This window comes from Carcharodon carcharias, chromosome 16 (genome assembly GCF_017639515.1).
Source record: "Carcharodon carcharias isolate sCarCar2 chromosome 16, sCarCar2.pri, whole genome shotgun sequence".
NCBI lineage: Eukaryota > Metazoa > Chordata > Chondrichthyes > Lamniformes > Lamnidae > Carcharodon > Carcharodon carcharias.
Window position 1 is genome coordinate 81,390,682 of NC_054482.1, and position 13,668 is coordinate 81,404,349.

The window sequence follows — 13,668 nt, forward strand, 5'->3', positions numbered from 1 at the left end:
GCCATTGACGGGTGGAGTGGATAATCACAGCCTGGTTTCACAACGGCATGAAACTGATTTTTTGCCATCCTGCCATATTGTCTCCCAACCCCACCTGCCATGACGCCCAACGCCAACAGGGCCAGAAAAACTTCAGCCTTTGTTTCAAAAAAGACTAATTTGGGAATGTCTTTTGATGGTCTCAGTGTACGTGTAGTTGACAATTTCGGATAGGATGTGCCTTTTCTCTCTGTTAGACAGTGAGTCAATTTTTGATTAGTCAGGCCAGGTCAGCTGACCTTTGGTAGCCATCTTTGCAGCAGCGCATTGTTCATTGTTCTACCAGACAATGAAGATTGCTTATTTTTGTTCTAGGAGGTCACATAGTTCAGCATTGTTTTTGTCAAATCAGTCCTGTTAATGAATGAAGCTTGAACACAATGGTCTGGGCACAGGAGTCTAGTACAGCTGACTTTATTTGATCCTACTGTTCTGGAATTGAGTTGGATGTGTGAAGAGATTCCACAGTGGTACTGAGCTGCACTTGGAATTCCTCTCTTCGGTCAGGCTGCTTTAGAGCTGAGGCATTGATTTTCTTCCTCTTAGACTTTTGGCTCTTGAGATGTCTTGGTGCTAGGTGGATGTTCATCACTGATTGAACAAGTCAGCGATCTGTACAGCAGGCTCAATCCCCTGCATGGAGCAAGTGAAACAGGCATCACTTAGATCTAGGGAATCACTTAGAGCTAGAACTAGGAGACACAGTTTAAAAATAAGGTACCTCTCATTTAAGATGGAAATTAGAAGAATTTCTTTTCTCTGAGGGCCATGAATCTTTGGAACTCTTTCCAAGAGAGGCAGATGGAGGCAGGGTCAATGAATGTTGTTAAGGCTGAAGTAGATAGATTCTTGACTAACAAGAGAGTCAAAGGTTATTATGGGTAGGCGGACTGTGGAATTGAGGCCGCAATCGTATCAGTCATGATCTTATTGAATGGCGGAGCAGGTTCAAGAGACTGAATCACCTACTCCTACTAATTTATCTGTTTGTGTGCATCTTTACCTCGAACAATGAGATAACCCAGGAGGTTCTAGGTGTTTTGTACTTGCACTTCTGGCAGAAGAGTGTTTTTGTTATAATGAGGCCATGCTGAGCATACTTTGTCAGCAGGGGGACACCATTTACATTGGCTTTTCCCACCTCTTTTTTCCCAATGATTCCTCTCCAGGCATCAGAGTCGCAGGTCACCCTGGCATTAAAGTTTTCCCGAAGAATGATCTTCTCTTGGAAAAGCAGTGAGGTCTTTATCAAGGTCAGAATAGAACTTTTCGTAAATGCCTTTGGAGCCAATGTTCTTGGAATAAGTGCTGATGTTGGTGGCATATTGATTACAGCTGAGCTGCAGGTGAGCCTTTCATTTATACAAATGGGGAGTACTGCCAGAATTGATCCTAATCCGGATGGCTGCCCCGCACTCCCCCAGGAAGGTGGGTCTCATTGAGGGCGGGGATGTCTATTTATAGTCTTGATAGCTCATGTGATACAATTGCGATTCTTCTTTCCTGATAGTCACTCTTGAGATTATCCAAGAATGTTCTAGCACTTCAAGTCTCAAAATTTGAAGTTTTCTTTCTTGACCATGATGATGATGATCCTGCAGTGTGAGGTTCCCCAGCCCAGAAAAAGTGGGAAAGCCTATTTTTAGGGAATGTTTTCTAGCCCTCTCCCATTTGGGGTGAGCAGAAGGTATTCAGAAGAGGATTGCTCAGTCATAGATGCTGCTGCCCAAAGATACCTCTGTCCCAACACAGGTGTCCAACAACCTTCATGCATCTGTCGCTTGTATCAGGCAAGTATAATAATTCTCATAATATTATTGTGAGTTATTGTAAAAGTAGGTTAATATTGGGGTTTGGAAAGCTTCTCTGTGTATGTGTGTGGGATTTAGTTGAATTGGAGATAGCTGGTCTGGAGGATTTGACTCATCAAAAGAAGTTAGGTTTGAAATGCTCATGGATTTGATCTGCCTGGCACACATCATCAGCCACATCATAACACTTGCATGCAGATTCTTGACTTAGGACTCCCAGGTTCACAGCCCTGGCCCCATTGCCAATTCTGCCAATATGTAAACATGGCTGAAGTCTTAGAGTGTGAGGTCAGGAGAATTTGCATTTTTAAAGAGATGGTAGGATGTTACACCTGGCCAGAGAAGCTAGGCCAAGCAGTGTGTTTATTTTTCCCAAACGTTACTGATAATATTAGCACCATGAAAAGATTTATATTACAGGAAGGTTCCAAAGATATATGGGAACAATGGGATTTACACTAAAAGGGAGAAACATGTATAAAGGAGATTAAGACTATGTGTTAGGGAAGGCGTTATAAGATCTACCAGTGTGAAGTGTGAAAAGCCTCCAGTTTTTGTGCATCAGGCCTGCTGTCTACAGAAACCGAAGCTGGGAAAAGCGGCTTTGAATTCTACTGTCCAGGGTATTGTGTTGACTCGTCTGGGCCTATTTAAATCTTTTTTTTACTGTTGCCTTAATGGGGGTTTAACTGGAAGCCAAATTAATTGGGGGTTTTAGGAGCTATTATAATAGTAATTTGTAGACCTATGTATGTGCTTGAAATCTTTTCTTTTGTTAATAGATGTTTAGTTTTCTAACAAATCTCTGAAGTCTTGATGAACTTATTATTTCTGAATTCAGGACACGCATCTCGAAATAAAATACAAATTGCAAAATCGTTGTGACCACGTGATCATGTTTCCCTCATGGATTTGATCTGCCTGGCACACATCATCTGCCACGTCATAACACTTGCATGCAGATTCTTGACTTAGGACTCCCAGGTTCACAGCCCTGGCCCTATTGCCAATTCTGCGCTGCCACAGGACTTTGCAAATGGACCTTGATTGAAGCCTGCGTGTGACTTTGTTTAACATGGGGATCTTGGGATGCATTCATTATCTAACTTGTATAGGTTGGAGGAACGAGCCTTGGCTCAGTGGTGGCATTCCCACTTCTGTGTTAGAAGGTCCAGTGTTGAAATCTGGCTCTGTGAAGGATGCTGTTATCAGTCAGGTTCTTTGTCTTTCACCAAGTACCAATCATTGATAATTACTCTGTAGAACTTTGAGATTGATTGAAAAGCAAGATTGGTTTGTGTGAAGATGTAGATGTCATATTCTGAAGAATGCAGCCCTTTTTATCTAGAATATCAGAAAATGCTGGAAATATTCAGCATGTCAGGTAGCATCTGTGAGTTAATGTTTCAGGTTGCTAACCTTTCATCAGAGTACAGAGACAGAGAAGGGGTGGGGATGGAAGGAAAGAATATAAGGGAATAAAGGATTCAAAAGTAAAATACTGTTAATGCTAGAAATCTTAAATAAAAACAGAAAATGCTGGAATAAAGGTAATAGGAGAAAGCAGGAGAGATTCAATAATGAAAGGGATAATGGGGCAAAGCAAAAGGAAATTATAATTGGATAAGTAAAGGAACTAGATGGATCTAGAAGAGCTATAAATGGCAGAATCATGTACAGAACCTCCTGTCTGAAAAAATGAGAGACCTGGTTATGATCTAATATTGTTTAACTCAGTGTTGAGTCTTCAAGATTGTAATTGAAAGATGAAGTGTTGTTCCTCAAGCTTCCATTGAGCCTTTTTATCCAGGCTCATATCAATTATTCAACTAGCTAATGCTACCTTGAAGTCATATTTTATAATGTTGTTTTTCCCTAAAATCTACTTTATACAATTTACACTCTTCAATAAGAAGGACAGGACGTGGTGGACTACAGGCTTCAGTATGGTAAACTTGGGTGCTGTAGATTCAATCCTCCACTGCTAAACTTCAGCAAGGATCATGAATGACCTGAGCCCTTACATTAATTTAATTAGGAACTAATTTCTAAAAATTGACTGGTTCTATATTTGTCAACATTTATATATTAAACAGTTTGAAACCATCATCCTAATTTTTTAATGTTCTCAAGGTGACTATATGATTGTCGAATAATTATTTAACAATCATGGCTACTGATCAGTAAAACTATTTCCAATTTAATTGACGAGCTGGAGACGATACATGGTAATTTGCGCACAGGCAGCTATTACCACTCTAATATGGAAACACAAAATGGTGGCCTAATGAGGTTGTGCCATACAAATTACTTTCCTCTGGGAGAAGTCCCAAATTCCACCTGGTTCTTTCCCAAAACAGAATTTTTATGCACTAATGTTGTACTTTTAACTCTGCAAAAATCTACACGTTAGTAAATGTGCTTCAAATCTCAGATATCTTTAGAATAGATGTTAAGAGTTTTCACACTGCTGTCCTAAATAAAATATTTGTTAAATATATTAACTGGAATTTTCCAGCCCCTTACGCCGGTGGGGTCTTCCAGTTCTGCCGATGTGAACGGAGGTTTCAGTGGCTCGCCGGCCCCACTGTGGGGGGGCTGGAAAATTCTGGCCATTATCAATAGCAGTATGGTAGGTACTTATTGAAGCCCAAGGCTTTTCCATAAAGAAGGCAGCAGTATTGTACAAAAAAATCACCCCTAATCTCTTCCAATGTGTTTATAAGTTTGGAATGCAGTGTGCCACAAGGAGGCAACAAAAATGAAAAGGGGTATGCACACAATGAAAATATATTTGCCATATCAAGAGAAGGTGGTTCAATTTCAAGTCAACATAAGACATTTTCCCACCATGTTGATCATATTTGTAGTTACACCTTAATTTTTTATTAGAGCAATTACTCATTGCAGGAACATCTTGTTAGTGAACTTGTTCTTCTAAAGAATCTTCAGCTTCCTATCCTGCTTTTCATATCTGTTAAATATTAATATCAAGTAAGTCAGAAGGGTTAATCCAAAAATGTAGTTTGTTAGAAATTCACTTAAGGAAGCAATCATGATTTCACTACCTTCAAATGCTTGCCTAAGCATGCAGTAATATTACAGTTCTGAAAAAGAGGCGTCAAGAGGTCAGTGGCAATAATAAATAATAAAATGATGATTGTCATATTAGATATCACTGTGTTGGTTAATATATTCATTGTTATATGTGTCAAACAATCAGCTTTTTTGCAAAAGTGCCTGATCACTTTTGGCATTTTGCATAGTATTTTCCTCTGGATTAGTGAATGAATTTGAATGAACTCCAATGGCATTATCTGTTTTAGTGATTTTCAGGATTTCAAAGCAGTTCCATCGGTTTTCATATTCTGCACAGCTGCTAAGCACAATCTATCAAGTAAATGTGACACCATATACAGGAATAAAACCTGAAACTGAGCAAAATAATCTACTTGCAACCAAATGCATCACTGAAAATTGATCTCGATTAGCACAATCTAATCCTATCTATTTCCACAGACTATGTATAACATTTGAATTAAATTTGATTTCAGTTCCTCCAAATTCATCCATTACAACCAGTCATTATTGATCTGGAAAATTTTAAATTGTAATAAGCCATACAGCTCATGATTTGATTAAAAAAAATGTCTCTCAGAAACTTTGCATCACAAGAGGCAGTATCCATTTTTAAATCCTAACATCTCATATCACAACAAAATGCAGAAAACTTTGCTATTGTTTCTTTTACGTTCACTCTAGTAGTAAATAAGTAGTAAATTTCCGCTGGCGTTCATGGCGAGTTCAAGGTTATGTTGTTTCAAAGGGGCTAAAGGATACACAACTGTGAGAGCGCTGCAGGTCTGCTTAAAGGATTTGGAAAAGTTTGTGAGAGGTGTGTCTAGATTTGGTGAAGTAAATGTTTTTAATTGGTTGCTGGAAAATTAATAATGTTTCCTGATCCAGGCAGCAAAATAAAGTAAGAAGCTTGTATTCTTCACAGTAACATAAGTCATTTATACATGTTTTGGAAGTGCAGTGATGATTGTTTTGAAGGTGACCTTGTGATGGACGTAGAAATAGCAGATGACAGTACAGTTTGAATGGGGAAATAGATGAGCAAAGGAGTTTAGATGTCCAGGTATAAAAGTCATTAAAAGTTAGGTTGTTGGTGTAAAAAAAATGCCCTAAAACATTTATGTAAGGCTCAGCTTTATCATAGGAGGCTTTAAATATGAAAGCAACAAAGTACTATCTTAATGCAGAACATTAGTTAGATCTCAGTGGAATTTAGTGCTTGGTTTTGAATGATTCACTTTAGGAAGGCTATACTAGCTTTGGACAATATCCATTGATGATTAGCAAAGATGTTTCCAAGGATAAAGGGGCTAAGTTTTGGGAGATTGGATGAATTTGGGTTATATTCTCTGGAAATAAAAAAAAAAATAAGGAGTGACCCAATAGAACTATTTAAAATAATGAAAAGATTGCATATTGAGATTTTTACCAGCAAACACTGCCCCGATTTTAACTCTGAGGCATATCTGGAGCAGCGTGGGGCGCAATATCATGTGGGAAGCTTGGAAGAACTTTCAGCACATTTGTCTGTTACATTTTAATGCAGCCACCTAATTATAATATTACCTGCAGATTTGTTGTCGAATGCATGACAGTAGATGAGATGTGGACCTGCATGTTTCAATCTCAACTATGCTATTTAAAGGGCCAATTCCAAGGATCAAACATTGAGGAGTTAGGAGTTTGAACGAATATGGGGAAAAGTTTCATCATGGATTGAGGACAGTCAAGGGCTGTGCCCTTTAACATTGCATTACGTGGTGCTGTGGACAAGGAGGAGTTGCAGAAGGATACTTTTTCCAGGAACAGGTGGAAAAAATCTGCTGCTACAACAAAAAAAGCATGGCTTGCAGGTAGCCAAGGAGGTCAACATCAGGAGATTGTGCTATGCTTCTGGCATCAATGCAGGATGGGCTTTGATTACCTGGCCAGGTCAGGAAAGGGTGAGCCCAGATGCACATTCATCTACATCTTGTTGTGCACATCATCTGCATCCACCGTTCCACTCTGCCCAGCTAAACCTAGTCCATTACATCACTTTTCATCCACACATACCCTGCAAGTGGCCCCCATCATGATACAGTTCCTCATTTCCACATCTTTCAATCCACCACATCAACATACTTTGATCCTTATGCAATTTTCTGCCTCTCTCCAATAGCCCACCTCTCCAAATGTACTGCATCAATCAGGTGAACGGGTCCCTCTAGATCATTCATAGGTCTTTTTCAGGTGAAGAGAGTGCAGAACACAAGGGAGAGGAAGAGAACTGGAGGTAATACACAGATTTTCTAGCTGACAACTGCAGAAGAGGAAGTGCTGCACAGTGGTGTTTCCCTGACCATCAGATGGGGAAATTCAGACCTCCTAGCTACCTGATGACATATAAATAAATAAATATGTAGTAACCTACATATCATACAAGACCTAGTCAGGTTGAATGGATTTCAGCATTGAGGGAAATTCACATACACAACTCCATATAACAACCTTAATGAGATCCTTTTCACGTGATATTAAGGCATGGTCTTTCTCTGATTTTGTGCAAGCAGCAGATACTGCCCTAGAGCTTCCTCCATACATTTTGAAGTAAGGATTAAGTTTTGATTAATTTTTAAAGCTACATCCATTTTGAAGTTGGAATTAAGTCAACACATGAAACGTGAGTGTATCTGTATTTTCACATCATGCTAAAATGAGAAATAACATTTAAAAATGTCAGGAATTTGAAATGAACACTTGAGTAGTTTCATGCTAGAGGACACTGGAGATCGACCACATGATGTCACAGGGTTGCAAAATGTGAATTTGTGCTGCCAATTCCCAACTCAGTAAGATCCCAGCCTTACCTATATTGAAATGGAGGCATTAAGTGAAGTTCAAAATGTTTCTCCATAGGAAGAATGTAACTGGTTATAAAGCAGCAGGGACCTGAGAGCAGACCTGACCTTTCAGTTGGGGTAGTGCAAGATGTTGAGACCAATGGAGAGAAAGGGCAAAGTATAATACATACATCAAAAAAATAAAAAATAATTTTGCATACTGGTAAGAATATTTTTGCATAAGAGGTAATGCACAAGACATGATTCCCCATTTTCAGCCATCATGTTCTTGTAAGCTTCCTGTAGGTCTGAAAGAAAAAAGCATATAAAATAAGAAACATGCAAGGATCCTGTTTTAAAGAATAATCACAAGCTAAAGAGACCTGAAATAATGACAGAAAGTAATATGGCATTTCCATTTGTAGTTTATATATACATGAAGCTATGGGAGCCAACATTCAAAGTTTCAATTTTTGGCATTGACAGGGGTTTATTTATTCTAGAGAAATTCTAAGCCACTATTTCAATTTTGGAAAGCATCCAGGATCTTCCAAATTGGAAAGCGCCAAATACCTTTTCAGCAGAAATTTCCCCATCACAACTTTGTTGACAACAAGACATATTTCAACTTCGTAAATACATCTATATATACTAGCTAAAAAAGAAATCACAGATAATACACCATTCAATAAATTTAGCTTTAAAGTCAGAATTTATAGCTGTTGAAATCAAAATGCATTTTGTTTCATTTTCTTCCATTGTCTTTAACCTTTGTTGGGTTACAGTGCCATAGAGACCAGTAGCCTCCAGTGCCTCATCCAATAGTATACTCTTCATGTGTGTGAGACTAAATTACAGATTGAGTGTTGACAGCTGGGGCAAAAGTGATTGAGTTAAAACCCAAGGCTCCTTTTAATGTAAGGACATATATTTTCTGGCAGTCAGAAGGAGAAACCCTGGATGTCACTTCCCCTCCTATCCTAAAGTGCTGAAGCAAATTACAGTATGACAGGGCTGCCCTTGCTGAGATTTATTAACACAACACAGACTGCGCCTGGGAGCTTCTAGTCGGAATTGTACAGTGCATTTGCTCACTTTGCAACTAGAAAGGACAGATTAATTTTGTGTGGCATTTCCTCATAGTCAACTGTTAATTACCTGTGGATAAAAGAAACAATTGTGTTTATCATTCTTGAAGTTGTACTCCATCAGTGATAGTCATCTGAATATCAGGATATTGCTATTTCCAAAGAAGATCTGGAGTGAAATAACATCTTCTGTATGAAATTTGCATTTCCTTTGCAATAATTAATTTTGTGCTCGCTGTTTATATAATCACTCATTTATAACTGATCCATTAAGTCAGCCTGTTAAATTTCTTATTCCTCTTTTTTCCTATTCATGTTCCATTCTATGGAATTACATCCACACTTTGCATTTGTAAGACCAGTTGCCCCATAAATCCCTAAAATACAATTTATACACAGCAAACACATAATTTCTCTCTGAAACCTGATATTCATGAACTTGGCTTCTGCAACTCTTGCAGCTCTGCCAAAAGCAGTACAACATATCCGGCCAGGCTTCTCAGTGCTCCAATCATGGATTTATTACCCTTGAGGTCCTGCTTTTTAATTTGGCTCCTAACTCCTAATACTGTCTTTGCTGGATCACCTGCCAACTCTTTCCAATGTCACTGTTCCTAATATGGACCAGGACAACTAGATTCTTCCCATCCCTTCCTAGAAAGCTCTCCCGTTACCAAATATGTGCAGAAAATTACCTGCTGAAGATTCTAATGCCGTGTTTTCACCTAAGATTATATTTCATGGTGCAACCCATGAGATTGAAATCATTGGCCTTCTCTGCTGAACGTCTTTGCTTATAGCCAGTAAAGAGAACTTTGGGCAATTTTTTGTGTGATTGTATGCATATTCCAATTAACATAAATCACAGACTCCACTTTATCTCCTTAGTATTAATTATCTGTGTTTAGAGAGAGTGATAGTAGTAATGTAAAGGGCAGGGGGGGATCAAGAGTTCCTAGAGTGTATTCAGGAGAATTTTCTGCAGCAGTATGTCCAACAAGAAAGGAGGTATTGCTGGATGTGCTTCCTGGGAATGATGTGGACCAAGTGGGTCAAGAGTCAGTAGGGGAACATTTAAGGGACTGTGATCATTGTATAATAAGGTTGGCTATAGAAAAGGGCAAGGAGCAATCCTGAGTAAGAATAATTGACAGGTGGGTAGCCAGCTTCAATGGAGTAAGAATGGGTCTGGACCAGATAAATTGGAACCAAAGATTAGCAGGCAAAACTGAAGCAGAAAAGCTGTGCTTATGACAGGTGGCAAGTGGATAATACAACTGAGAACCAGGTGTGATATAAAAGGTTCAGAGGGGAATTGAAAAAGCGAATAAGGGAAACAAAGAGACAGTATGAGAAGATATTGGCAACTAACATAAAAGAGAATCCAAAAGTCTTCCGCAGGCACACAAATAATAAATGTTTAGAGGAGGAGTAAACCAATTAGGGACCAAAAAGGGGATTTACACATCAAGGCAAGGGGCATGGCTGAGGTATTAAATACTATACATCTGTATTTACCAAGGAAGAAAAGAAGCCCATGTCATGGTGAAAGAGGAGATAGTTCAGACACTTGAAAGGTTTAAAATTGATAAGGATAGGCTGTCTGTACTTAAAGTTGATAAGGCACCAGGGATTGGATGAGATGCATCCAAGGATACTGAAGGAAGTTAGAGTGGAAATTATGGAGGCATTGGTCATAATTTTCCAATCTTCCTTAGGTTCAGGGTGGCATCAGAGGACTGGAGAATTGCAAATGTTACACCCTTGTTCAACAAAGTGTATAAAGATAAGTCACTCAGTTCCCAGTTGGGGAAGATTTTAGAAATGATAATTCAAGACAAAATTAATAGGCACTAGGGAAAATGTGGATTAATTAAGGAAAGCCAGCATGGATTTGTTAAGGGAAAATTGTGTTTAACTGACTTGCTTGAGTTTTTTGATGAGGCAACATAGAGGGTTAATAAGGGTAATGTTGTAGATATTGTATAGATTGTTTTCCAAAAGGCATTTGATAAAGTGCCGCACAACAGACCTGTAACACATGGGCCAGGATTTTACATTCAGGCACCCAACATGCCCGAACGTAATATAATGCATGATGACATTGGGTCCCGACGTCATCACACACTTGTGCAATATTTTGTTTGGCGGGTGCACGCCGGAGTCAGCTGTGCGCCCAATAATTGAAAGGCCTATTAAGGCCAGGTAATTAACTTGAAACTTAACAATTAGTGGGCAGGCAAAAAGGCCAAGTGGCCTTTACATTTTTTAGGAAACCTCATCCATGAGCAGGAAGAGGTTTCCTAAAGCTAATACACTATTCATTAAACCCTAGCTTTGTAGGCAACTTATACCATAAACCACAGAATGGAATACCCATCTTCTTATTCTTAGTTCAACCGAGATACACACTTCACAGGTTTATTTTACACTGTCCTTTATGTAGATGTTCAATTATCCAAATTCAATCCAAAGTGATTGTTAGCTTCCTAGGGTTTATTCTTGTTTTTTCTTTTTCTTAGCCTGGTAACTTACAACATTAGAATTGTCTTTCACAATGTTGTTTTCTTTTCCTGGAGTATCTCCCTCTAGCCCAAGCTAGGATACTCCTCCAGCCTCATTTTAATTCCCCATGAATTTGGTCTTTTCAATCTGAGTGTAAGCTTCCATGGTCCTCATAGTGAACCATAGAGATTTTTGTTTCTAGCTGCTCCCCACTCTCCCAGATACAGCTAAACTCAAAAACACTGTGATATTCAGTGAAATTCTAGGAAAGCCTGGCCTTTACAATAGCTTTCTCTGCATCCTTTCCCTGGCAATGTGAATTAAATGAGCCTTTTTATCCGGGTATAAAGGCAAATTAACTATCCTTGAGAACCCAAGTCTCTTTCACCTTGGAACTGAATGGACGGTTTAAAGCACAACTGTTTACAACCTGACATTCTCAGCATTTTCTGGAACTTTGGAGACTCAGACCTGGATTTTTATCCTTGAGGCAGATAGATAGTCAGGAAGATTTACACTCAGCCCACCCGCCTACTGACCAAGTGCTTACCAAGGCAGGATCTTTATTGCTCGGGGCTGGGTACCAGCTGGAGTCAGGCCAGCCAACCTGGGAAGAAATGAGGAGGCAGCTACAAGGCCTGCCGGGAGCTGAGGTGGGCTGATTAAAAGGCCTGCCTTGCTGCCATGGGACTTTGTCTCAATGAAAGAAAAAAACACAAAGGCCCTCCAGCTCTTCACTTCTCACATGCCCTTCACCCTCCAAACACTCCCTATGTCCCATTCATTCCATCTCATGCCCTCACCCACTCTCTATGTCCATTTATGCCCCCATGCCAAGCTCTGACATTTCCATGCCCATTCCCATTGACCCACTGTAAACTTTCTAGAACCAATGATCACAACAGCATAAAGCGGGAATTAGAAAGTGACAAGGAAAATGTTTCTATCTTGCAGGAGTTCATTGGTAAACAAGTAGTGGGGATATCATATTTTATTGACCCAAAAGCAAAGACAGGATGGAAACATGAAAGATCTTATATTTGGAACCATTTGAGTTTCAAAGGAAGTTTAAAAACAATGGATTTAAAGCTAAAAGATATATTTCAGGAAAGATTGAAAGTTGTTCGAGAGAGTGGCCATGTGAGATCTTGAAGAGTGTACTGTGAAGTATCAGCTTCTAGCCACCCCAGAAAAGTTCTTGCTTGTTCCTGAAAGCAAGGTTTTGTTTTGAAAACCTTGAAATTCCATTGTTGAGTGAGAGGAAGATAAGCTGTGAAATACCTCCCTTATAGCAACAGTGGGTGCCTTGTGGTAACATTATTAGATGGTGTTTAGAATAAGAATCTATTTGGTCTGTTGCCTGGAAAGAGATGTTTATTTGGGAGTCTGGCTAAGTAGAAATCTTTTGGGAAATGTAAGGCAAAATTTAACTGTGTAATTCTAATTTTGTGTGTTTATGTTTTCTTTTGTTAATAAATGTTTTAATTTAATCTTTAGAATCTCCAAAAGTGGTAGTGGATTCTTTATTTCTGACTTCAGTGCACAAACCTTCTCGTAATAAAAATACAAATTGCATATCATTATGATAGCTTGGCCAATTTTCCCTTTGAGATTTGGTCAGCCTGGCAATTACCACCCACCATATTACACTGTATAAAGCACTGGTTGCATACAGTTCTGGGCACCACACTTTAGGAAGGATGTGAAGGCATTAGAGAGGGTGCAGAAAAGATTCATGAGAATGGTTCCAGTGATGAGGAACTTCAGTTATGTAGAAAGATTGGAGAAGTTGGGACTATTCTCCTTGGAGAAGGTTGACATAAGATATGATAGAGGTATTCAAGATCATGAGGGGTCTAGACAGAGTAGATAGGGAGCAACGGTTCATATTGATGGAATGATTGAGAACCAGAGGGCACAGATGTAAGGTAATTGGCAAAAGAAGCAATGGCAACATTAGTCAGATAGATATTTGACAGACAAGGGAGTCAAGGGTTATGAGGGACATACAGGAAAGTGGAGGTGAGACCATAATCAGATCAGCCATGATCCTATCCAATGGCGGAGCAGGCTCGAAGTGGATCATGGCCTACTCCTGCTCCTAAGTCCTATGTACTATGAGGAAAAACTTTTTCACACAGCAAGTGGTTAGAATCTGGAATACATTGCCTGAGAGCATGGTGGAGGCATAGTCAATTGACGCTGTCAAAAGAGAATTAGACCATTATCTGAAAAGGAAACATTTTCAGGGCTAGGGCGCAAAGGTAGGGGAGTGGCACTGGATGAATTGATCCTTCAGAGGGCCAGCACAGACAAGGCGGGCCT